Source organism: Oryctolagus cuniculus, chromosome 14, assembly GCF_964237555.1.
Source record: "Oryctolagus cuniculus chromosome 14, mOryCun1.1, whole genome shotgun sequence".
Taxonomy (NCBI): Eukaryota; Metazoa; Chordata; class Mammalia; order Lagomorpha; family Leporidae; genus Oryctolagus; species Oryctolagus cuniculus.
In genome coordinates, this window is record NC_091445.1 from 82,991,113 (window position 1) to 83,013,982 (window position 22,870).

A 22,870-nucleotide genomic window follows, 5' to 3' on the forward strand; every position below is an offset into this window, starting at 1 on the left:
GAAGGATCGGAAGAATTCAGAAAGAAGAAAATAAAGAGGTAGAGTACACAGAAAACAGAGAAAAGAATTCTCAAATCTCATTTATAGTTTTACTTACCTGAGTCTATTATTTTAAGCAGGCAGGGTGGAGAACAAGGAACATACGTATCCTTTCAGGCTCCAAAACTGACATTCCAAAAAGTTTGTCAGGTGGAGAAGAAAATCCATTGCCCATTGCCTTGGTTCACAACATTCCTGGTTTCAGCCTCCTCACCCAGTTGGCACCCAGTACTATTTCCAAGAGAAGTCTGTCACTGCTTCCTTCTCGCCTCCTTTGAGCCTATCTGGCTTCTGGCCACTTCTCTGTGTGTCACTGTCACATCCTTGCAACACTCCTTCCAAGAGCAGTGACAGGGCCCCATCAAGGGTACATCTGAACATTGCACAGAGGTACCTGACGGAGAGAAGCTCAGGGGGCTGGACCACAGCTCAGCTCTGCAGAGGCTGCAGTCACCCTGAAGAAGGGATGTCTCTGTAGCTAATTTTCTGGGGAAGTAGTGGGTGTTGGGCAGTTTGCACAAAGGCACTCTGTCCACTAGCAGCAGCCCTGGACGCTGCCAGATCCAAGCTTTGAGGCCAGTGCCACCCCTTGGTCCTCCTCTCATGTCCAGCATCAACTGATCTGACAAATACTGAAATGACATGGATTCTAGGTATCAGCTAAGGAGAGTCTGACCATCTTCCTCTAAGACAGTAAGGGAGCATGTGTCATTGGCAGGTAGCTCTGTGTTCTGTGTATGGTAATGAAACAGGCCTGAGAAAAGATGGCACTCCAGACCCTAAGCCCAGGATGGCAACCTCAATTCCAATAGATACTGCCATCAACAACAAGTACCTGCCACACCAGTTGCAAGAAATCACTCGGTTTATGAGCTAAAGGTTTATTTAACCCTGGGTGCAATTGCTCCATTCGAGCCCCCAAGTGCAGGCCGATCTGATACAAAGCTCTCTCGCTGCATTGGCTAAGACCTCACCAACCACAAAAGAAAAACTACTGAAAGATTTTAAAGAAGGATTTTTTCCAAAAGGAATGGGGAGAAATCATTTACTATCTCAATGGGCTTAAATGATCAGGTCTTTTTGAAATCAACATATAACATGATGATGATGGTGGTCATAAATCTTTTCTTCTAAAAATGCCTTTTCGGCACAAACTTGAGCGACCACTTCACGAACAATTGGGCACCCAAATAATTGGAAATATTTCAGAAGAGCAAATGAAGCAAAAGAGATCATGGAAAGCAGGAAATATATGGATGCAATTTTGAGCCTAAATGAACATGCAGCGCCATATACAAAATAATCAGTGAGATGTGAAAACTGATGTGGATCCCTTTGATTTGAATCAACAGCGTGTGAAGGACTCATTATTAAAGGAAAACCTTGGTGCCAGCTCGCCCTTGTCCAGATCCAGATATCTAACAGTCCTGGCTTTGGAAGCGCAAAAGTCCAGGGCTGAGCCACATCCCGTCGGGGTATCTTCAGAGCAGTTTTCAGACTATCCTCTTTGTTTTGGCTCACTGTAAGTCGGAAGCCTTCCTCCTATCAGTCTTCTCCTGAAGCAACACCTTCCCACTAGCAATTTTAAGTCTCTTACAATATAGAACCTCTGATGTAGAGAAGAGAGGCGCCCTATATCTTTGGATGGAGTCCAGCGAAACGGGTACACTGTAGCATCTGGTGCAACTACACCACCCGCTCTTTCCAGAAAACTACCCCAGGGCAAGCAAGAGCAGCAGTCTTCCTCTCCCAAAGGAACCCAAGACAACATATTTAGAGCCCCAAGGAATTCTGATGACTGTCTCCAGAGGTTTCCAGACTGTGTTCAGCCAAGTCCTAGAAATCAGAGTTGCTACAGATGAAGAAAAGGGTGGCCTAATAGAACATGGAAAGAATTTTTCAATTAAAAAAATTGCCTGCTGGGGCCAACGCTGTGGTGCAGCAGGTTAGCGCCCTGGCCTGAAGCGCCGGCATCCCATATGGGCGCTCATTCGAGACCCGGCTGCTCCACTTCCAATCCAGCTCTCTGCTATGGCCTGGGAAAGCAGTAGAAGATGGCCCAAGTCCTTGGGCCCGTGCACCTATGGGGGAGACCCAGAAGGAGCTCCTGGTTCCTGGCTTCAGATCAGTGCAGCTCCAGCCGCTGCGGCCAATTGGGGAGTGAACCATGGGATGAAAGACCTCTCTCTCTCTCTCTCTCTCTCTCTCTCTCTCTGCCTCTCCTCTGTGTAACTCTGACTTTCAAATAAATAAATAGATCTTTTTAAAAAATTGTCTAGGGGCCAGCGCTGTGGTATGGTAGGTAAAACTGCCATCTACAACGCTGGCATCCCATATGGATATCGGTTCCAGTCCCAGCTGCTTCACTTACAGTCCAGCTCCCTGCTAATGCACCTGGGAAAGCAGTGGAGGATGGCCCAAGTGCTTGGGCCCCTGCACCCACGTGGGAGACATGGAAGAAGCTCCTGGCTCCTGGTTTCAGCATGGCCCAGTCCCGGCCATTGTGGCCATTTGGGAAGTAAATCAACAGATGGCAGACCTCTCTCTTTCAAAATAAATTTTAAAAATCTTTAAAAAAATAAATAATAAAAAACAAAAATTGCTTGGTTTCCTTCAACGTCACCTAAAAATCAATAGAAAAAAATTTGACAAGTCTGTACAGCAGCAGGATTAGAGCTTAGAATCTTAATCTGTATACAGGTTTTGTCTTTCTCTCTGGTTTCCCAACAATATTCAAGGCCATTTTGGTTTTTTGGCCAAAATGGAAGGAAAACCCAAACTCATGGTGCTAGCCTGAGAATGGGACTTGGAAAAACCAATGCATGAGCCCTTTTTCTTTAAAGAGTAGAGGGAACAAGGGGTAGGAGGGCAGAGCCGTGTGCAGGGGATGGATGTAAGCTGTCAAGGAGGAGGACTCCCAGAAGTCCTCTGTGGGGGAAAGGTCGAGAGGACTTGCTGTCTTGAAGACTGAAGAGAGGAGTGGAAGAGTCTCCAAGGTGAGCTGACCCAGTAATTGAGGAGAATCGTCCAAGAGCCCTGGGTATCCTCAGGTCCTCCAGAACCACGACTGGAAGACTCAGGGCCAGCACTGCGGGGCAGTGGGCTATGCTGCTGCTTGCGACATTGGCATCCCACACCAGAATCACACCAGGGCGCTGGTTCCAGTCCCAGCTACTCTGCTTCCAATTCAGCTTCCCCCTAACACAGTCAGGAAGACAGCAGAAGATGGCCCAAGTGCTTGAGCTCCTGCCACCCATGTAGGAGACTCAGCTGAATTTCCTGGCTCTTGGCTTCAGCCTGGCCCAGCTCTGCCCACTGCAGCCACTTTGGGAGTGAAACAGTGGTTGGAAGATCCATCTGTCTATCTCTTCCTCTCTCTTTCTCTCTCTCTCTCTCTGTTGTTCTGCTTTTCAAATAAAAACATCTTTTAAAAAAGAAAGTGGGACACTTGAACACCAAGGCTTTGATTGAGGATGAGAAGGGCAACTTGCTTCTAGAGCAATCTGGCAGCAAAATGAATCAGTTGGGAGTTTCCTTTGTGCCAAAACAGAGGTGGACGCCTGTCCTGATTCTAGTTAAGCCATCAGAGGAGAACGCACAGGAGCAAACTGTTGAGAAGAAACAGCTAATTGAGCCTGGGGTGAAAACACACATTTAGACAATTAACTGTCCGAGGCATTAAGGTTAACCCCATCCTTTTTTCTACCTCACAGTTCAAAGAACACGTAGAAATAAAGAAATTTGCCCTGCAGTTGTTTTCTATATCTGTTTATATGAAGAAGTCCCATACCGATTTTCAAAGTGTTTAATGATGTTCATAGCATTCTACTTAGTGAAGAAACTTTCAACCAGACCATAAGACTTTTTTTTAACTGAACTTGCTATTGATTGGTGAGGCGTGCACAGCCACATGTACAAATAGCATCAACTAGTCTTGATAAACAAGACTGTGAGAACAGTAAGATGCATCACAACCATTGCACAGTCTGCCTAGACCCATAGCCATTGCGTTCACCAGGAATGCTTTGATCCAAAGCATCTGTCTCTTGATCTGCGCACTGTGTTCAATGAGCTGGGGAAAATGGGGCATCTGTAGCCATATTGCAGGAATAACTCGACCAGCTCCCGTGAAAAGATAGAATCATTGAAATTTCAACAACAGTTGCATAAAATTGCCCTGGTCTTCCTGTTGGGCAGTGTTGACATAACTCATAAAACTGAAAACTCCACAGATACATGGACATCCAGATAGTTATGAGCTTGGGTTCTTGAAAAATTAAAAGAAACTGCCCAACTACCAAAGCTGTAGTTTGCTGTGCCAGACAACATCCCTCATCCGGATTCTCCACACATAAGAGACTTATAAAATAATCTCATTCATTCACTAATGAATTAGGTCAAAATCGTTTTTATTTTTTCTCCACAGTTTTTTGATTTATATTTTTTAAAAGACTTATTTATTTATTTGAAAGGCAGAGTTACGCAGAGGCAGAGAGAGGTCTCCCATCTACTGATTCATTCCCCCAAATGGCTGCAACCGCTGGAGCCGGGCTGATCCGAAGCCAGGAACCAGGAGCTTCTTCCAGGTCTCCCACATGGGTGCAGGGGCCCAAGGACTTGAGCCACCTTCTACTGCTTTTCCAGGCCACAGCAGAGAGCCAGAACTGAAGTGGAGCAGCCAGGACTTGAACCAGCGCCAATATGGGATACGGGCACTGCAGGCAGCAGCTTTTACCCACTACACCACCACACCAGCCCCAATTTACATAAACTATGTTAAAACAGACATGGATGTATTACAGAATAAAAAATCTACATGAATTTCTGACACAAAAAAGCAAAGGGGGCAGGCATTTGGCCTAGCCATTAAAAAGTCAGGTAAAGTCAGGTAAGATGTCTGCATCCCATATCAGATTGCCTAGGTTTGAGTCTTGGCTCCACTCTCGATTTTAGCTTCCTGAAAATGTGCACCCTGGAAGGCAACAGGTGACAGCTCAAGAAACTGGGTTCCTGCCACCCACGTGAGAGGCCTGGACTGAGTTCCTGGCTTCTGGCTTTGATCTCACCCAGCCCCAGCACTGCAGGCATTTGGGGAGTGAACTAGCAGATGGAAGTGCAGGGGCTCTTTCTTTCTATCTCCCTTATTCCTGTGTGTGTGTGCCTCTCAAATAAATAAGTAATTGTTTAATAAAAGGAATTTTCAAAGAGGATGAGATTGGAATATGACCCCAAACCCTTAGAGATGCCAATTCAATTGTCCGCAGTATTAGGAACACTTAGCGGGAAAGTAAGAACCAGCCTGGAGTCTGTTCACATCCAGAGGAGTCTTAGCAGGTGTAAACTGCTCAGCTTTCATGACTGCTCATGCCAGAAAAGGGGGTGGCAACAATTCAAAGCCCCTGGAACGTAGATAGTTACAGAGGTATCACCACACAGAATCTGAGAAAAGGCAGTGCCAAGGACGGCACACACGACCAGGGGCTGTATCTCAACTTTCCTCGTTCAATGAGTGCATTCTTGGAAAAGACATGCAGTCTGGAATCCATACTCTAAATCTGCTACAGATACAATACTCCTTAGTTGGTGGAATATATCAACGGAACATGTTTTAAAATCCTTAATCACTAGACTTTATCTGTATTTTTTTCCTATTGACATGGTGTCTTCCTTTGACAAAGATACAAAAAGCATAAAAAAACCAAACTTCCATTCCTTACCCTGGCCAGCCCCAGCCTCAATTTCCCTATCCAGCTTCAGAATAGGTTCTGCTGACCCCTACAGTCTAATGCCTTCAGCGTCACCCCTACCCACACTTCCCTAACTAGCATTTGCCTTGCTGTATCAATGACTTATGTTATAATCAACCCTATAACTTAGTTGAAATTTTAAAAAATAATGCAGGGAGAATTATTTTGAAATGAAATGAAAACTTCAGTAATTTAATTTGAAGGAAATGAAGAACAGAGTGTCACAGCCCAAGTGCTTTTGAATAAGTCATAATTAATTACACATGCATCTATGTTTGGATGCTCAATTTCTGACTAATTATGCAGAAAATGTAATTGCATGCTGAAGTATTCAGTCGTGCCTTCTCTCACTCTTATTTATGCCAACCAGGAGTTGTGGGTTTTTGTTGTTGTTGGTAATGGTATGTGCCACCTGTTGAAACTGTCAAAATGTTGTCAAGACACAACTAATCACATGAGCTCTCCTACAATACAGTTGTTCCTAGGGAGAAAATTGCAGAAATTCTGCGAACAGTTTCCTGATTTATCCTATTCTTCAAAACAATTAAATGCATTTCTACATTCTTTTGTCCTCTGCTGAAGCATACTTGCTAGGCGATCACATTAGGCACATCCTGCCAGCTTCATTTCTCCTCTAGATCTGCAATATAGACTTTTTATTTGCTTGGAAGAGTCATAAAGCTCAAAGGAATCATGAATGACCATTGCATTTATGTCATCCTAGACAGGCCTCCTTTTTAATGACACTAAAGGGAATTTGTAACCTTTTCTCCATCTTAAGATGCCTAATAAAGTGAATATCAAGGAAGCAAAGGAAATAAAATCAAATTTAAAACTTCCTCTGAGTAAGTCATGGGAATAACAGCATTTGTGAATATTTTCTCACTGAAGGAAAAAAAAGAAAGAGCATGGAGGTAAAAAAAAAAATCAACAGCTCTTAGAACACTTAAGATAATGACTACTTTATTGTGTTTTTCTCCTAAGGAAGCTTTATTACATATCATTGTCTTTTCCTATACAAGCCAAATAAATTCCAGGTTCCTTTGTAGCCTGGGCTAAGAATGGCTTTGCCTGTAAGAGACACCGTCCACCCCCAAAAGTGGAAGCCATTCCACAAGTCTTCTGCACACTTCTGTATTAGTCAACCTTTTTGTGACTATAATGAAATACCTGAGGCAGACTAACCTATAAAGAGGTTTATTGTGGCTCCAAGTTTTGCACGTGCAAGGTCTTGGGGCCTCATCTGGGGGTGGCCTTCTTGCTGGCAGCATCCCGAGATGGTGCAGAATATCACATAGTAAGAGACAGGGAACACACATGTCTATCTCTGCCTTATGAAGCCACCAGGACTCAATCACTGGGCTCCACCCTAACAATCCAATCCAATCCAATCCAATCACTTCCCAAAACCCTCACTTCTAAATGCCACTGAGTTTCTGTCTCTTACTACTCTTAACATAAGACTTCAGGGTTTAAACTCCAAGAGATCTGGGGCCAAATCACATTCAAACCATAGCAGCCCCTGAAGACCTGTGGCCAATATTATTAGCACAGTTCACCTACACACAATTCTCACCATCCAGGTTCCTGGAAGACTAAACTCCCCAGCCCACTGCAGCCAAGCCAGCCAGAAGCCAGTTACAGGCTGCAAACAGAAGTCTCCAGGAGACTAAAGACTGCAAGAGTGGCTGTGAGGTCTCCATGTCTGCCCTCCCCTGCCACACTTATGATATTACAGTCATAAGGTCAACGCATCTGGGGCCACCAACTCATGACGTGGAGGTCACCGAGACTGGAGAGTCATCAGGACCTACATCAGATTTTGTTCAAGAAATGAATTTTTGTTGTGCTGAGTCACAGAGATTTTGGAGTTGTTGGCTACCTACAAGCAGTAGAAACTGATCTATCTTGAGATGCAAGCAAAGCAATCCAGTTCCTCTGAGAACTCCCTGAAACCCACTGTGTCCCCTGCTCTCCTAATTCTCTCCCAGCCTGCCCTGCTCTACAAACCTCTCTCACCCTCTCTCACCCTCCCCACCAAGCCGGCAGTCGGGGCTCTGGGTTGTTTGTCTTTCCTACTCTCTGGACCTGCCTGTCTCAATATAGTCTCCTGATTCTGCATCTCAAAAGCCCAGAGCTGGGTTGATAAAAGTCAGATTCTATTTAAAGAGCTGAGAATAGGGGGAAAAAAAGAAAGAAAGAGATTTTCAGGGAGAGGAAACCCCTTTGGGATGGGCAGGACAGCACAGAAGTGGAACTGCTCGCTTGCTGGAAAATGTTGTCCCTATCATATTTGGTTTCGGCCCAAACCACAAGTGTATTAGGACTCACACCTTAGCGACTTATTCTTCCCTGCCTCACCTATTGCGGTTAGTAGCGCTGTAGGGGAAATGGGCAAAAATCAGGCAGGAATGGTTGAGCGGGAAGATTTTTCTCATGATTTCTGTCTGTAGCCCTGCACTGTAACTCCACACCTTGTATAGCAATGCAGTACTCACTTTCCCACGATGCGCCCACTTCTGCTACATCAGGCTTCAGACATCACTGTGGCCACGTGGAGGCTCTATGAAATTGCCAGAAAGTCTCAGGCACAATAACCCTCACCCAGACTCCACCCACTTATATGTTTAATTAGGGTTCCACCCCCTACTCATAAAGAGGACTGTTACACACGGGGAGTGGCCTTTTTGCCTTTTGGCTTCCAGCTCTTGTAGGTCATTATCTGGCCTCCTCCCACTCTCTCTCTTCAAAGGCAACTCAGGCCTGCTCATGCCAGGTATCTATCTGTGTAGGGTTGCCCACACTCTCACATGAATGTATATCCACTCTCCGTTTTTTAAACAAATCCTACTCTCACTTGTGCACCTTCCTTAATGCCTCTGCTTTTAATTCTTATCTTTGTGGAGGCAAGGATTCGGAATGTAATAATCGGGATACATATTCCCATAACACTAGCATTTTTTTCCAAGTGCTCATCCTATGTTATTTGACCTCAAGTTTCCAGAGTCAGCAGAGGCACTCACTACAACCTCTGTGAACAGGTGCTGTAGAGCTGTGCAATGAACAACCTGCAAGACTACAATGGCCACCATCTCCATGGCGCTGCGTGGTGGCAGGAGAATAGCACAATTTACATAATAACAGTGAACATGAAAGACTATGCCAACTTTTAAGTAGGACTTTTAGTCAGTCTTTCAACAATATTATTAATAAAACCCTAAAAATATTAGCACCTACCGTTGCAAACAGTGTATTAGTAAGTGGGAGAGATTACAGAAAGATGTAAGATGTAGTCTTGAGCCTCAGATAGTTTGCAGCTACATGGGGAGATGGGACACATTCACAAAAAACAAGTGTCAGTTGAGGATAATATTCAACACAGGCAAAACAAGTGGACTTCATTACAGCATGGTTACCCAGGTGGGCTGAAGTGACTAAGGAAAATTGTAGAAGAGGTAGGTATGGAGACGGAGCCCAGTGGATGGGTGCGAAGTCACGAAAGAAGAAAATCAATGTGGAGCCTGCCTTTACAGTTCAGAGAAGAGCTGACAGGACTACCAAAGGGGACTATTTGACACTGTGTGGGATTAAACCACTTCCAATGCCACCCAGTACCAACTGGAGGAGACGTTCCTCTCCTATCTCACAGGGATGCTTGATAGTCACAATTTCACACCTCAAAAAGAGTCCTCCTTCATCTCCCCCATCACAGCCACCCAACCAACACCCATGGAAATGAGAGCATGGAGAGTGAGTGCATTATGCAGACAGCATCCCTGCCCTCCAGGGGGTCACTATCTAAGGCCATCCAGTCTGGCCCAAGCACACAGGTACAATTAACATAGATAAGGAAGAGGAATGCATTTTCGGCAAGCTTCGCTGCCATCAGACAGCACAATTTGTAGTCATCACTGTTCTGAGCTGAATTCAAATTAGTGACCCAAAGGCTCCACTGGCTGGGTGTTATTTTCAATCTCCTTAGCGATCCAATCTCCAGAAGTTTCATTTTTCATTCTTACTGTGCAGTCATCATCAACTACCACCGGGAAACACTGCAATCCAGACACACTAAAAATAGCTTTCTTGCCTTCTGAAAAGCCAGACTCAGATTTATGACAGTTTTAAAATTTGGTTCTTCGTCTTAAAAGTTCAACATTCTATAAGAACTGTGCGAAGTAATACCCACCTGGTCTTCGGAGCATGAAACACCATAACTTGATACGGTGGGAGATCAGGCCTGCATGTAATCCATTTACATTAGGGAGAGATAGCATTTTCTTCTGCTTGACAGGTTGACAGGCCTTCATGTGTTTTCCACTTAATCAGCAGAATCATTAAAGCACTAAGGGTCTTGATGGTCTCAATAAAAAACATCTATTTCTGTAGAACCTATCACTATAAATAACTTAACAAACATACCCCCCTCCCCGAAAAGGCTATAAAGAGAGGAAGAATTATTCTTTTGTACTTAAATCACAGACCACTCTGAAGTTGAGCCAAAGGGAGTCCATATTTAAAACAAGGGTGGGAGGATGAGGTCCAACAATCAATTGTAAAGTTAAATGAAAAGCAGTTTACAGAGAAATACAATCCAAATTTCTCTTTTAAGTGTGTATGTTTACATTTATACTTGCATCAAGTTTCATTCTGGGAGAATCATATCAATGTGAACTGTTAACATTATTCATCAGAGAAGTGACCAATGGCTGGAGAAATTTTCACATTCTCTGTCTTTACATTTGGGTGGGTGGGGAATGACAGCATTTCCATTTAGGAACAGACACACACACATACAGATTATACACAGATACAGTGCAAATCAAGCAGGATTTCCTATCTCCTTCTGATGACCAGAGTATCAAGACGTGGCTGTCGAGAATGACTAGCATTAGCTTGGGAATCGATGATGGGTGTCCACATAGGAATTGTAGGAAGACACAATTCAGGCCAAAACAGCCAGTACTGAGAAAATGGGCAGGATGTTTGTACCTCACCCACTGTAATAGGTCACAGGTTCCTTCTGGATGATCCGTCTTCACACACACAGACTTGGCATCTGACACTGAAAATTCATCTTGCCCTGCACCCAGGTTCCTAGTTCTCTGGACTCAGATTCTGGGAGAGACAGACAGACAACCTGAACGTCTCAGTGAGAGAGCAGGAGCAGCCTCTTCAAGGCCCCTTCTGTGACTTCAGTAATTCTTTCACATGAATTTCCTCTTCTCTCCCATCTTCCCTTGAGGCTTCCACCTGGATTTCACTGACAATGGTGATGCCAGCTCCTCTGGAGACCAGGTCAGATCTACTCTTCTTGCCTGTTGCTGATTCAGGAAGCAATCATACGGCTCGCCTGGACCCCTGAATAAATGCTTCAGCAAGTTGGAAGGTCAATTTTCCAATTCTGAAGAAACTCTTAGAGAAACAGTCTGGATTCAGAGGGTAATCCAGGAGGGCACTTCTTATTCCCCCTCCTATGCTATACAGGGTGCCAACATCACAGTCCAAAGGTCAGACCCTCAATCACTGAGGGGCAGTGGCAAGAAGAATCTAGAACTCGATGGTAACCTGGGTGTCTGGAATGTTACGTCTGTGTAACAGTCATCAGAATGGGGCTCTCCCGCCTCCATTTTTACTGAAGCATCACTATCACAGATAACAGGATGCTGAATGAGATCAACTCCCCCCCCCCCTTAAATATAGAAGGAAGAAGAACCGCATTTAAACGAGGATGGTTAAGTCCTTAGGAAAAAGACTGACCTTCCCTGATCAAGCAGGGATTCTGCCAGAAGACCACCTTTGGATCTGAACTGCAAGACTTCCCTAAGTCTCCGGCCTGCTGGTTTACTCTGTCCCTCTAGCTTCTGAATTCAGCAAGTCTCCAAAATTATATTACACAATTCTTTAAATTCTCCCCTCCCATCCCCTCCTGACTAATGGAAAAACCATCAGTTAAATCACAGATATAGAAGGGGGAAAGGATTGAGGACAGTTTGGTAAAAAGTGGTAACAAGACTTCTTTGAAGAGAGAGGTTATCTTGCTGAATCTCCTCATTCATGGGGTGGAAGGGGGGTCTGAGAGTGTGACCCTCCACCGCAAGTAAAGTGACAAAAACTTTAAGGGAACCTCGGAGGCCCTGAGTTGGTCTGTGACTTGGCCTGGGGCCTCACTTTGATAAAGCTAATGGGAACTCTACATGGGGGTCTGATACCAGACTCTCTGCATCCTAAGGAAATTCAAAGGGCAGAAGCAGCAACTAAGCAGCTGCTAAGGTAGCAGCCCTCAGAAAGGCCTTTGGCGATGGGATGAGCTGATCTCCCAGTTTGTCCCGGCTTGGGATGAGTGACTGTTCCCCCGGTGGAGAAGGCCAGTCCAGCCTCCATTCCCTGACAGAGCCATCTGGAGAGATGAAAGGCTCAAAAAAACAAGAGGCTATGGATTTAGCACCTCGTGTCCAGAAATGAAGGGGAAAGGATCACAGGAAACAACCCAAAAGAAAGGTGTGTCCTTCTGTGTAAAGACGGCAGTGGGGTCCCCTCTGAGGAGCCCACAAGGAGAGAAGGTTCCAGCAGTGACCACCTATCAGGCCTGCACAGGCATGCCAGCTCCCAGCCCCACTGGGCCTGGAAAGCCAAGAGGCAGCCAGGCAAGCTGAGAATGGTGCTCTGCCCTTGTCTCCCCCCTTCCGGAGCTTCTACTCCCTGGGGAAGGAAGCAGATGCCAGGACCAGGACAAGGGCAGAAAGCAGAAGGACCACTCCCTCCTGCCCCGTTGAGACTTCCAGAAAGAAATAGGCCTGTGCAGGAAAGAAAGAGGCAAAAATAAGCCATCTTGCAGATTTGAGCTTTTGATAACACTAACCTGGGCATCCCCATTGTAAAGTAAATCTCTGATTACGACTTAAAATGACTCCAGGATCATTTAGAGTGAGAAGGAAAAATCATCAGTTGGGTAGCTTCAACCAAGATTAAGGGGAGAGTTTTCCCCACTGAACAAAGTTAAAAGAAGCAGCAAGAGGGAAAAGATAAGTTGTGTTATGATCCCCTCCCTGCCCCGCGCTTGTGCGGCATGCCAGCTACATTTGCTTGCCCAGCTGGTGTAACTTGAAACAACAGGCCTCAGATCTCATCCTGTTTGAATGACAAATGATTGAGATGATTGCTTTTTGCTTTTGGAAAATCCCCAAGGAGGAAAATGCCATCCATGTGAATTGGAGAGGAGCACTCGGTCAAATACTTAAGAACACGACCTGGTCCAGGAACAGAGGGAGGCGCCCTTCACTCTTGGCTAACTTTAACCATCCCAGCCTCACATTAATGGCAGACATGATACACAATTCTTCCATTTGGAAGAGAAAGTAAGAACCATTCAGTTTTAAAGGATCGCAGATTTCTTGTCCCCTTCTCCTTAGTGTTCCATAACAGAAGCTGTGACAATGAGAACTCCCAAAGGAGAGATTGAGAGGCTGAAGATAGCACGGAGGATATCAGATCCCGGCATGGGCAGGTTGCTGGCCGGGGAAAGAGAAAGACGAAGACAGAAAGAGAAGGAAGGTGACAGCTAGCCCGCTGACAACACATCCCGGAAGGGAGAGGGAAGGAGAAGCAAGGCACATCTCCAGGAAGGGTGATGGTGAAGCAGAGCATCCGCTGGCCACTTGTCACCTCGCTCCAGGCAGCTGTCACTGTGCAAACCTGGTGCCCAGGAGGGCCTTCTGCAGGCTGCAGCGTCTTGAGGCTGCACATAACCTATTTTCCCTCCCACCCCGCCGTTGCTTACTCAAGATAAACTGCAATAGCAATGCCCTGTAACCTAAATCACTTTACTGAAACTGACAGTCAGATAAGCTTCATTTCAGTAGCAAAAAGACACATTTTTTACATAGTCAAGTTATTATAGCACATTCTGATCAGGATAGCTTTAAATTTATACACGTGCATTTCTTGCTGAAGGTGTTATTTAATAAGAGCTAAAGTAAAATTGAAAGCAAAAGCACAGTGAATTTTTTGAAGTACTTATCTTATGGTCCTGACTGAAGAGATAAATTTAGTAGTTGTTTCTCAGGTAACTAAACTTTGCTGTCTGGCTTAGTTTTTTATGTATTTAATTTGCCTTTAAACTTGGGTTCTGTGCAAAGTGCCATAACTGCTGTAAAATACGGGCTTTATTAGAGACATGAAAACGGAGAATGTTCTCATATTTTCTTCTTATTAACTCAGCACGCAATACCAAGGTGGAGAATGGAGACTTAGGACTCTTAGATCTCCAAACTGGGAAGTGTCAAGGCCAAGTAACTTACCTTTCCATGACCCTGAACTAACGGAGGGTCTACAGGGAAGAACTTGATTCCTCAAGGATCAAAATGCTTTGTTTTTCCGAGTCAAATAGTGTAATTTTGGTTTTTTACTTCCAAAAAATAGTGCTGTTTTCTGAGCAAGAATTTTCAGAGGTTTTTCTTGCTTGCTTCCTCAGTTGGCATGTTTTTTTTTTGGTGGGGGGAGGGCAAATTTAAATCTTATTTCTAGAGAGATCTTCTAGACCATGCTGGTAAATGAATGTTACACATTCTCATTTTTAACAATTTATTTGAGAGGCAGAGAGAGAGAGAGAGAGAGAGATTTCACATTTGCTAGTTCACCCTCCAATTGCCTGCTGTTCTGCAACCAGAAGCTGGGAACAGGTCTCCCACCTAGGTGGCAGGGCCCCAACTACTCGAGTCATCACCTACTGCCCATTAGTGGGGAATTGGAATCAGCAATGCAGCCAGGAATAGAACCCACATCCTCTGATGTGGAATGCTGGCATCTTAATTGCTAAATCAAACACCAGACACTTCCTCTTTTTTTTTTTTTTTTTTTTTTTTGACAGGCAGAGTGGACAGTGAGAGAGACAGAGACAGAGAGAAAGGTCTTCCTTTGCCATTGGTTCACCCTCCAATGGCCGCCGCACTGCGGCCGGCACACCGCACTGATCCGAAGGCAGGAGCCAGGTGCTTCTCCTGGTCTCCCATGGGGTGCAGGGTCCAAGCACTTGGGCCATCCTCCACTGTACTCCCTGGCCACAGCAGAGAGCTGGCCTGGAAGAGGGGCAACCGGGACAGAATCCGGCGCCCCGACCGGGACTAGAACCCGGTGTGCCGGCGCCGCAAGGCGGAGGATTAGCCTAGTGAGCCACGGCGCCAGCCAAGACACTTCCTCTTGTAAGGGCCTTGGTGTCGGGGCTGGTGCTGTGGCGTAGCAGGTAAAGGCACCGCCTACAGTGCCAGCATCCCATATAGGCACCGGTTCGGGTCCTGGCTGCTCCACTTCCTGTCCAGCTCTCTGCTATGGCCTTGGAAAGCAGTAGAAGATGGTCCACATCCTTGGGTCCCAGCAAGCTCCTGGCTCCAGATCAGCACAGCTCTGGCCATTGTGGCCAACTGGGGAGTGAACCAGTGGATGGAAGACCTCTCTCTGTGTGTGTGTGTGTGTGTGTGTGTCTAACTCTGACTTTCAAATAAATAAATAATTTAAAAAAAAAAAAAAAAAAAGAGCCTTGGTGTCCGAGGTAGCTATGGTCAACTCTTCAGGCTGACTCAAATTCCAGAACGTCAGGCTAAGCCTCCATCAGCATCATTCACTACTCTTTACCCAGAGGGACGTGAATTTGTAATCCAGGTAAACAAGTAACTGTAATATAATGCAGATGGTAGCACAACCATAGGAATGATGCAAAATGCTTGAGAACAAAGGAATCTCAGAAATTTGACCTGCCAAAGCCATCCAGGCACCTTCCACTTAAGTCTGCCCTGTTTTCATCCTTAAGTGCAACGGGGCAACTCTCTGAACATAATTTTTCTCATCATTAAAATACTGAAAATAGCACTGCTATGGTATGAACGTGGATTTGGCCCTCGGAACTCATGCCGTTTAATCCTCATAGTCTTAATCCAACCATGGGCTTTCGGGAAGTGATTGACTAGTGATTGGCTGGGGCCCCCATGTTTGAATTCTGAAAGGCTCTCTAAGGAGAAGATCACACAGGGACAGATGAACATCTGCACTCCCTATCTCTGGCCGTGTGATGCTCTGTGCCCCCTTAGGACTCCACCCGCAAGAAGCCCCTAGACCTAGCACCTTCAGAAGCCAGAGCCAAAATGAACCTCATGTCTTTACAAAGTAGTCTGCCTCCAGTATTTGGTTACAGTCATGAAAAACTGCCCAATTGCAAATGCCAACTATATAGGATTAAATGTGGGAAGGGAAGTACCTGGCACATGGTGGTCTCAGTACACGTGCTAGCCTTTTACTTTACTCATGTGCGGAACACATGGCTGGCTCCTTACACTTCACAAAGAGGAGCAGACAAGGTCATTGCAGGATCATGCAGTCAAGGGCTCCCTCATGAGTCACTCAGCTGGGTAGCAGTCAGTGTCACCTCCCTACTGAAACCAATTACTGAGCACTGGACACCACCATGGGAAAAGCCGATGGAGACCACACCTCCCAACAGGTGCCTTTTCAGGGCAAGTGCTATGTTTCTGTGGAGTCCTCAAGGGCAATCGACAGGCAAGAATATCCAAACGCCTGAAGGGCACGTGACAAAAACGTGAAACCTCAGCATTAAGTGCAAGTTCATATCAGATGCTTCTCTTCCTTCCTCAAAGTATCAAGGATGTGAGAACTAAGTGGCGCTGACAAAGACAAAGTCCAGTTGTCACACTTACAGATCAGCTAAGGGACTAAGCAGAAGCAAATATAACTGTGCTTGTCTGGGTCTTTAGAGAAGCAGACACTAAGATTGGATGAGACACGCAAGCGTGTTCTGCGGGAAAGCGATCCTGGAGATGGAGCTGACGGGGGTCGAGAGAACCAGCAGACCACGATGCAGCCTGCACCTCAGTGAAGGCAGAGCAGGTGGAGCTGAGCACCCCGGCCGGCCTGGCCGTCTGAGGCAAGCTCAGCACGGGGAAGTAGGTGTGTTCCAGGAACGGCAGCCCTTCCGGGAGCCCTGCGTCTCCCAGGGTCAGGATCCCGGCTGCGCTAGCTCATTGGAAAGCCATCGAGGGGAAACAGCCCTGGCCAGACCTGTGTTTTGTGCTGTGTGGCGGCATTCCTGTAGCCGCCAAGTTTTGATAAACAAATTTGACACTGTAAATTAAAAGGTTTAAATATAATTTTATGTATTTTATCTAAGTGAATTTATCTTAAGGAAATGTCCTAAGATGGTAAAAATAACTTCAGCTACAAAACTATTTACTGCACGTATTTATAACATAAGAAGTTAGAAACTCAACATCATTTCCAATTAATCATGACAGCTTCCACCTCATCTATCTCCCTCATTGACTTCAACCACCTAACTCCCATAAGACTTCAAGTTTGAGAGTTTTCGGGCATTTGGCCCAGAAGCTTAGATGCTGCCTGGAACACCCCCATTTCATACTGGGGTGCCTGGGTTCCAGTCCTCACTCTGCTCCCAATTCCAGCTTCCCCCAAATGCCTGCTCTGGGACCAGGAGGTGACGGCTCAGGTATCTGGGTCCCTGCCATCCAGGTGAGAAGCTTGGATGAAGTTTTCAGCTCCTGGCTTTGGCCTGGCCCAGTGTGGCCAGTTAGAGAATGAAACAGCAGAGGAGGTCAGTCTCTCTCTTTCTCTCTGTCTCTCCCTTCCAAATAAATTAAAAAACATAAAAAGTTTAAATTTAAAAAATAAGATAAAAGTGATCTTTATTCTTAAAGCCCCGGTGATTAGCATTTCTTAGTCCTACTGAACTTCTCTGCGGCTCTGGGACTCCAATCTGGTACTTATACCCGGCATTGGTTCCCAAGGTCGTATGTGTACACGAAAACTCACCACATGTGCACTGGGGCTTAGAGCACTCCAGGTACTGCTCCCAGATGAGTCTTAATCTCAGTAAAGAATGAAAGGAAGGAGGCAAAGGACTAGGCTGCTTCAAGTGGGAGACCCTCGGGGTGAACCTCTTCCTTCACGACTTACCTGTCAGACTCCGATGTGACCAGCCGCGCATCTGCTGTCACCCCAGCCAGGTTACAGACTAAGCCACCAGAGCCGAGTCATGGTGCTCTCAGCTGCCACACCACCCGCCTGACCTCTGTCTGCTCCACACACACACTCACTTCTGAGTATCTTCCCCTTTCCATTCATCCCTAGCTGCCACCATCATCTTAGTCCTGTCACTATCTCTAGTACTGTCCCGTCCAAGTCCAAACCAGCAGACCCTGTCCCCACTATCCTCACCATCACTTTCATGGGACCTGTTAATAGCCACCCTCTTGCTGGGAAAACTGGATTTCCATGTGCAGAAGCATGAAGCAATACCCCTACCTTACACCTTACACAAAAATCCACTCAACATGGATTAAAGACCTAAATCTATGACCTGACACCATCAAATTATTAGAGAACATTGGAGAAACCCTGCAAGATATTGGCACAGGCAAAGACTTCCTGTAAAAGACCCTGGAGGCGCAGACAGTCAAAGCCAAAATTAACTATTGGAATGGCATCAAATTGAGAAGTTTCTGTACTGCAAAAGAAACAGGAAAGTGAAGAGACAACCAACAGAATGGGAAAAAATATTTTCAAACTATGCAACAGATAAAGGGTTAATAACCAGAATCTACAAAGAGATCAAGAAACTCCACAACATCAAAACAAACAACCCATTTAAGAGATGGGCCAAGGACCTCAATAGACATTTTTCAAAAGAGGAAATCCAAATGGCCAACAAGCACATGAAAAAATGTTCAAGATCACTAGCAATCAGGGAAATGCAAATCAAAACCACAGTGAGGTTTCACCTCACCCTGGTTAGAATGGCTCACATTCAGAAATCTACCAACAACAGATGCTGGCGAGGATGTGGGGAAAAAGGGACACTAACCCACTGTTGGTGGGAATGCAAACTGGTCAAGCCACTATGGAAGTCAGTCTGGAGATTCCTCAGAAACCTGAATATAACCCTACCATTCAACTCAGCCATCCCACTCCTTGGAATTTACCCAAAGGAAATGAAATTGGCAAACAAAAAAGCTGTCTGCACATTAACGTTTATTGCAGCTCAATTCACAATAGCTAAGACCTGGAACCAACCCAAATGCCCATCAACAGTAGACTGGATAAAGAAATTATGGGATACGTACTCTATAGAATACTATTCAGCAGTGAAAAACAATGAAATCCGGTCATTTGTAACAAAATGGAGGAATCTGGAAAACATTATGCTGAGTGAAATAAGCCAGTCCCAAAGGGACAAATATCATATGTTCTCCCCGATCGGTGACAACTAACTGAGCACCAAAAAGGAAACCTGTTCAAGTGAAATGGACACTATGAGAAATGGTGACTTGATCAGCCCTTGCCCTGACTGTTGATGTACAACTTAATACGTTATCCCTCTTAGTATTTTTTTTGTTTGTTCTACTCAATACTATTGGGTGAATTCTATAATTAATACACAGTTATTCTTAAGTGTTGAAACTTAACTGAAAAGTGATCCCTGTTAAATATAAGAGTGGGAATAAGAGAGGGAAGAGATGTACAGTTTGGGACATGCTCAAGCTGACTTGCCCCAAGTGGTGGAGTTAGAAACATACCAGGGGATTCCAATTCAATCCCATCAAGGTGGCATGTACCAATGCCATCACACTAGTCCAAGTGATCAATTTCTGTTCACAATTGATCATAATGATAGGACTAAGAGTCAAAGGGATCACATAAACAAGACTAGTGTCTGCAAATACTAACCGATAGAATAAAAAAGGGAGAGAACGATCCAACATGGGAAGCGAGATACACAGCAGACTCATAGAATGGCAGATGTCCTAAACAGCACTCTGGCCTCAGAATCAGCCCTTAAGGCATTCGGATCTGGCTGAAAAGCCCATGAGAGTATTTTAGGCATGGAAATCCAAGACACTCTGTCAAAAAAAAAAAAAAAAAAAAAAAACTAAATGAAAGATCTCCACGAGTGAGATCCCAGTGGAAAGAACAGGTCATCAAAGAAGGAGGTACCGTGCTACTTTCCTCTTATTTGCTACATTTCTATAGTTAAGTTGGTTTTACTTGGATGATTCAAGTTTAGGGGGGAAAAATGAAAAACATCCTTAAAATTTGTTTCAACTCCTCCTGCAAATAAAAACAATAAATGAAGTGGCCGATGAAAAAAAAAAAGGGAGGTACTTTTCTCTTTCTCTGAAGAGAAGAGAAAACTTCCACTCTGTCTATGACCTTGTCTAAATATGATCAGAGTCAGTGAACTCAAAAGGCTTCCACAGCCTTGGCAACTCATGACAAGAGCCTAGGGGGATTACTGATGCCATAAACAAGAGTGTCAATTTGTTAAGTCAACAACAGGAGTCACTGTGCACTTACTCCTCATGTAGGATCTCTGCCCTTAATGTGTTGTTCAATGTGATTTAATGCTATAACTAGTACTCAAACAGTATTTTTCACTTTGTGTTTCTATGTGGGTGTAAACCGTTGAAATCTTTACTTAATGTATGCTAAACTGATCTTCTGTATATAAAGAGAAATGAAATGAATCTTGATGTGAATGGAAGGGGAGAGGGAGCGGGAAAGGGGAGGGTTGCAGGTGGGAGGGAAGTTATGGGGGAGGAAAGCCATTGTAATCCAAAAGCTGTACTTTGGAAATTTATATACATTAAATAAAAGTTAAAAAAAATAGTCACCCTCTACTTTATCATTTAAACAACTTTTTAACTCTAATTCAGAAAGTACTTGGGTGACATCATTGGGTTTTTTCTTCCAACAAATATAAGCATATTATAAGCCAAGTCTTACTTACTGTTTGACTCAGTGTTCAATCTGTCATTTGTTTGATGCATAACATCTGCCCCTCGGAGATGACAAATTCTATTTGAATCCAAATGAGAACAAAATTTCGTTCAACGATGGTTTATACTCTGTGGCCCCCATTAGGAGACAAATGCAAGCTTGGAAGCAAAGATCCAGCATTTGTAACTTAGAAACAAACTGGGACTTTGAATAACTAATTCATGAATTGCGGAGGGAGGGTGTTATGTTTCAGCGTGGGGTGGCAGGCTGATGACCCTATTCTCACACTGTTGGCAAACACTCTGAGTTCCTTCTCAATACCTATTCTTCCCTTCTCCCATATTAACAGAATCTTTACTTTATTCTGATTGGCAGCATACCCAGGCTCATATGATAAATCAATACTAGTACACAGATTTATGACTATCTTGTCCCACTTTGCTAGATACTAAATATCCCCAATCTCCTTTTCCAGCTACAACTGACCATGGGACTCAGTTATGACCAAAAAGATGTATGCAGTGGTTTCCCAGGGAACTTCAAAGAAGGCTGTACATTTTTAATAAAAGGGATATATGAAGCTGTCACTTTCCTTCCTGTGGGGAGCAATTCGGACTAGACTAAGTTACTGGAATTAAGACTTATTCTATGCATCTGCTCTCCCACAATATGGCGCTGGGAGAGAAGAAAACAGCTTCTGCACAGCTGCCTCCAGTTCAGCCAATAAACTGTGGGACTTGCTCCTGATTGGAGGAGAGCAGCGTACTCGGCGTGTGGGCAGCCGAGTTGGGATTGGCAGAGGAGGATTATAAAGGAGGGGAGAGACGGCATGCACCAGGAACATCTAAGGGAACATCTAAGGGAACACCTGTGCAGCCCCCGAGAGAGCCGGCTGGCGGTGTGCCGCTCCCCTGCAGAAGTGGGGAATGTGGCCAGGGGGAACTGCCCTTCCACGGAGGTGGAAGGGACAGTAGCCAACTGTCGCTCCCCCTCTTCGTGGAGGAGCAACACTGAACCCTGCGCTGTTCTTTCTGTCTGCTCGGCCCTCCCCGGGTTTGCTGCTGGTTCTTCCCGGGTTGGCTACTATCCCTTCCACCTCCGTGGAAGGGCAGTTCCCCCTGGCCACATTCCCCACTTCCGCAGGGGAGCGGCACACCGCCGGCCGGCTCGTCTCGGCGGCTGCACGGGTTCCCTTAGATGTTCCCCATAGATGTTCCCGGTGCATGCCGTCTCTCTCCTCCTTTATAGTCCTCCTCCGCCAATCCCAACTCGGCTGCCCACACGCCGAGTACGCTGCTCTCCAGTCAGGAGCAAGTCCTACAGTTAATTGGTTGAACTGGAGGCAGCTGTGCGGAAGCTGTTTACTTCTCTCCCAGCGCCATATTGTGGGAGAGCAGATGCATAGAATAAGTCTTAATTCCAGTAACTTAGTCCAGTCCGGATTGCTCCCCACAGCCAACCCGGGAAGAACCAGCAGCAAACCCGGGGAGGGCCGAGCAGACGAAAGAACAACGCAGGGTCCTGTGTCGTTCCTCCACGAAGAGGGGGAGCGACACTTCCCTTTTTTCTTTAATGCAGCTGTAATGAGTGGAGCTGCAGCAGTGATCACGAGGCAACAAGCAAAAGGTTAAAAAGTCACCACGTTGAAGATGGCAGAGGAGAAAGCAAGCTGAGTTTCAGACATCAGAGAAGGCAGGGTTAAATTAGAAGTCTCAGCATTATAAAGGGCCTGGCAGTGTTATCTGGGCAGTAGCATAGAGAATGAATTAAAAATAAATATTAGGAATCTCAAGGTGTTTTGGAGAACAGCCACATTCTCGTTCAAACGTGGTATCTGTGTAAATCACTGTAATTTTGGGGGGAGAGTAATTTAGTAGTATCTGAGAATTTAAAATGCACAGTTCCTTTAAACTAGAAACTTTGTTATTCAGAAATTATCCTATTGGAAAACGCAGGTGCAAAAAGACATACACACAAGATTATTGATTGCAGAATTGTTTGAAGTAGCAAAGATAGAAGCACCATCAATGCGAAATTGGGAAAATAAATTAAAGGACACACATCCATTCCTGAAATAGTTCAAGAAAGAATAAAGTACTATACATGTAAGGACCCGGCAATATGCCCAGGGAAATGCAAATCAAATCAATGAGGTTTCACCTCACCCCTGTCACAACGGCTCTCATACAGAAATCAACAAACAACAAATGCTCGTGGGGATGTGGGGAAAAGGTACCCTAATCCACTGTTGATGGGAATATAAACTGGTACAGCCGCTGTAGAAGACA

The 22,870-nt window shown here is 45.1% G+C and overlaps 1 long non-coding RNA gene across 7 annotated transcripts in view; it reads right to left on the reverse strand.

Annotated features, from left to right (window-relative positions):
• Positions 1-20,740, reverse strand: part of LOC127492735 (uncharacterized) — a 161,153-nt gene extending 140,413 nt beyond the window's left edge. For 5 of the 7 annotated variants that reach the window (XR_011382155.1, XR_011382151.1, XR_011382154.1 and 2 more), the window contains exon 1: positions 98-1,985. This is a non-coding gene — a long non-coding RNA (uncharacterized lncRNA). Of the gene's footprint in view, positions 1-97; positions 1,986-9,972; positions 10,523-20,592 lie in introns of those variants that run through there. The other 2 variants (XR_011382156.1, XR_011382157.1) reach the window with 2 other exon arrangements.
• Between the last annotated feature and the right edge of the window lie 2,130 nt (positions 20,741-22,870).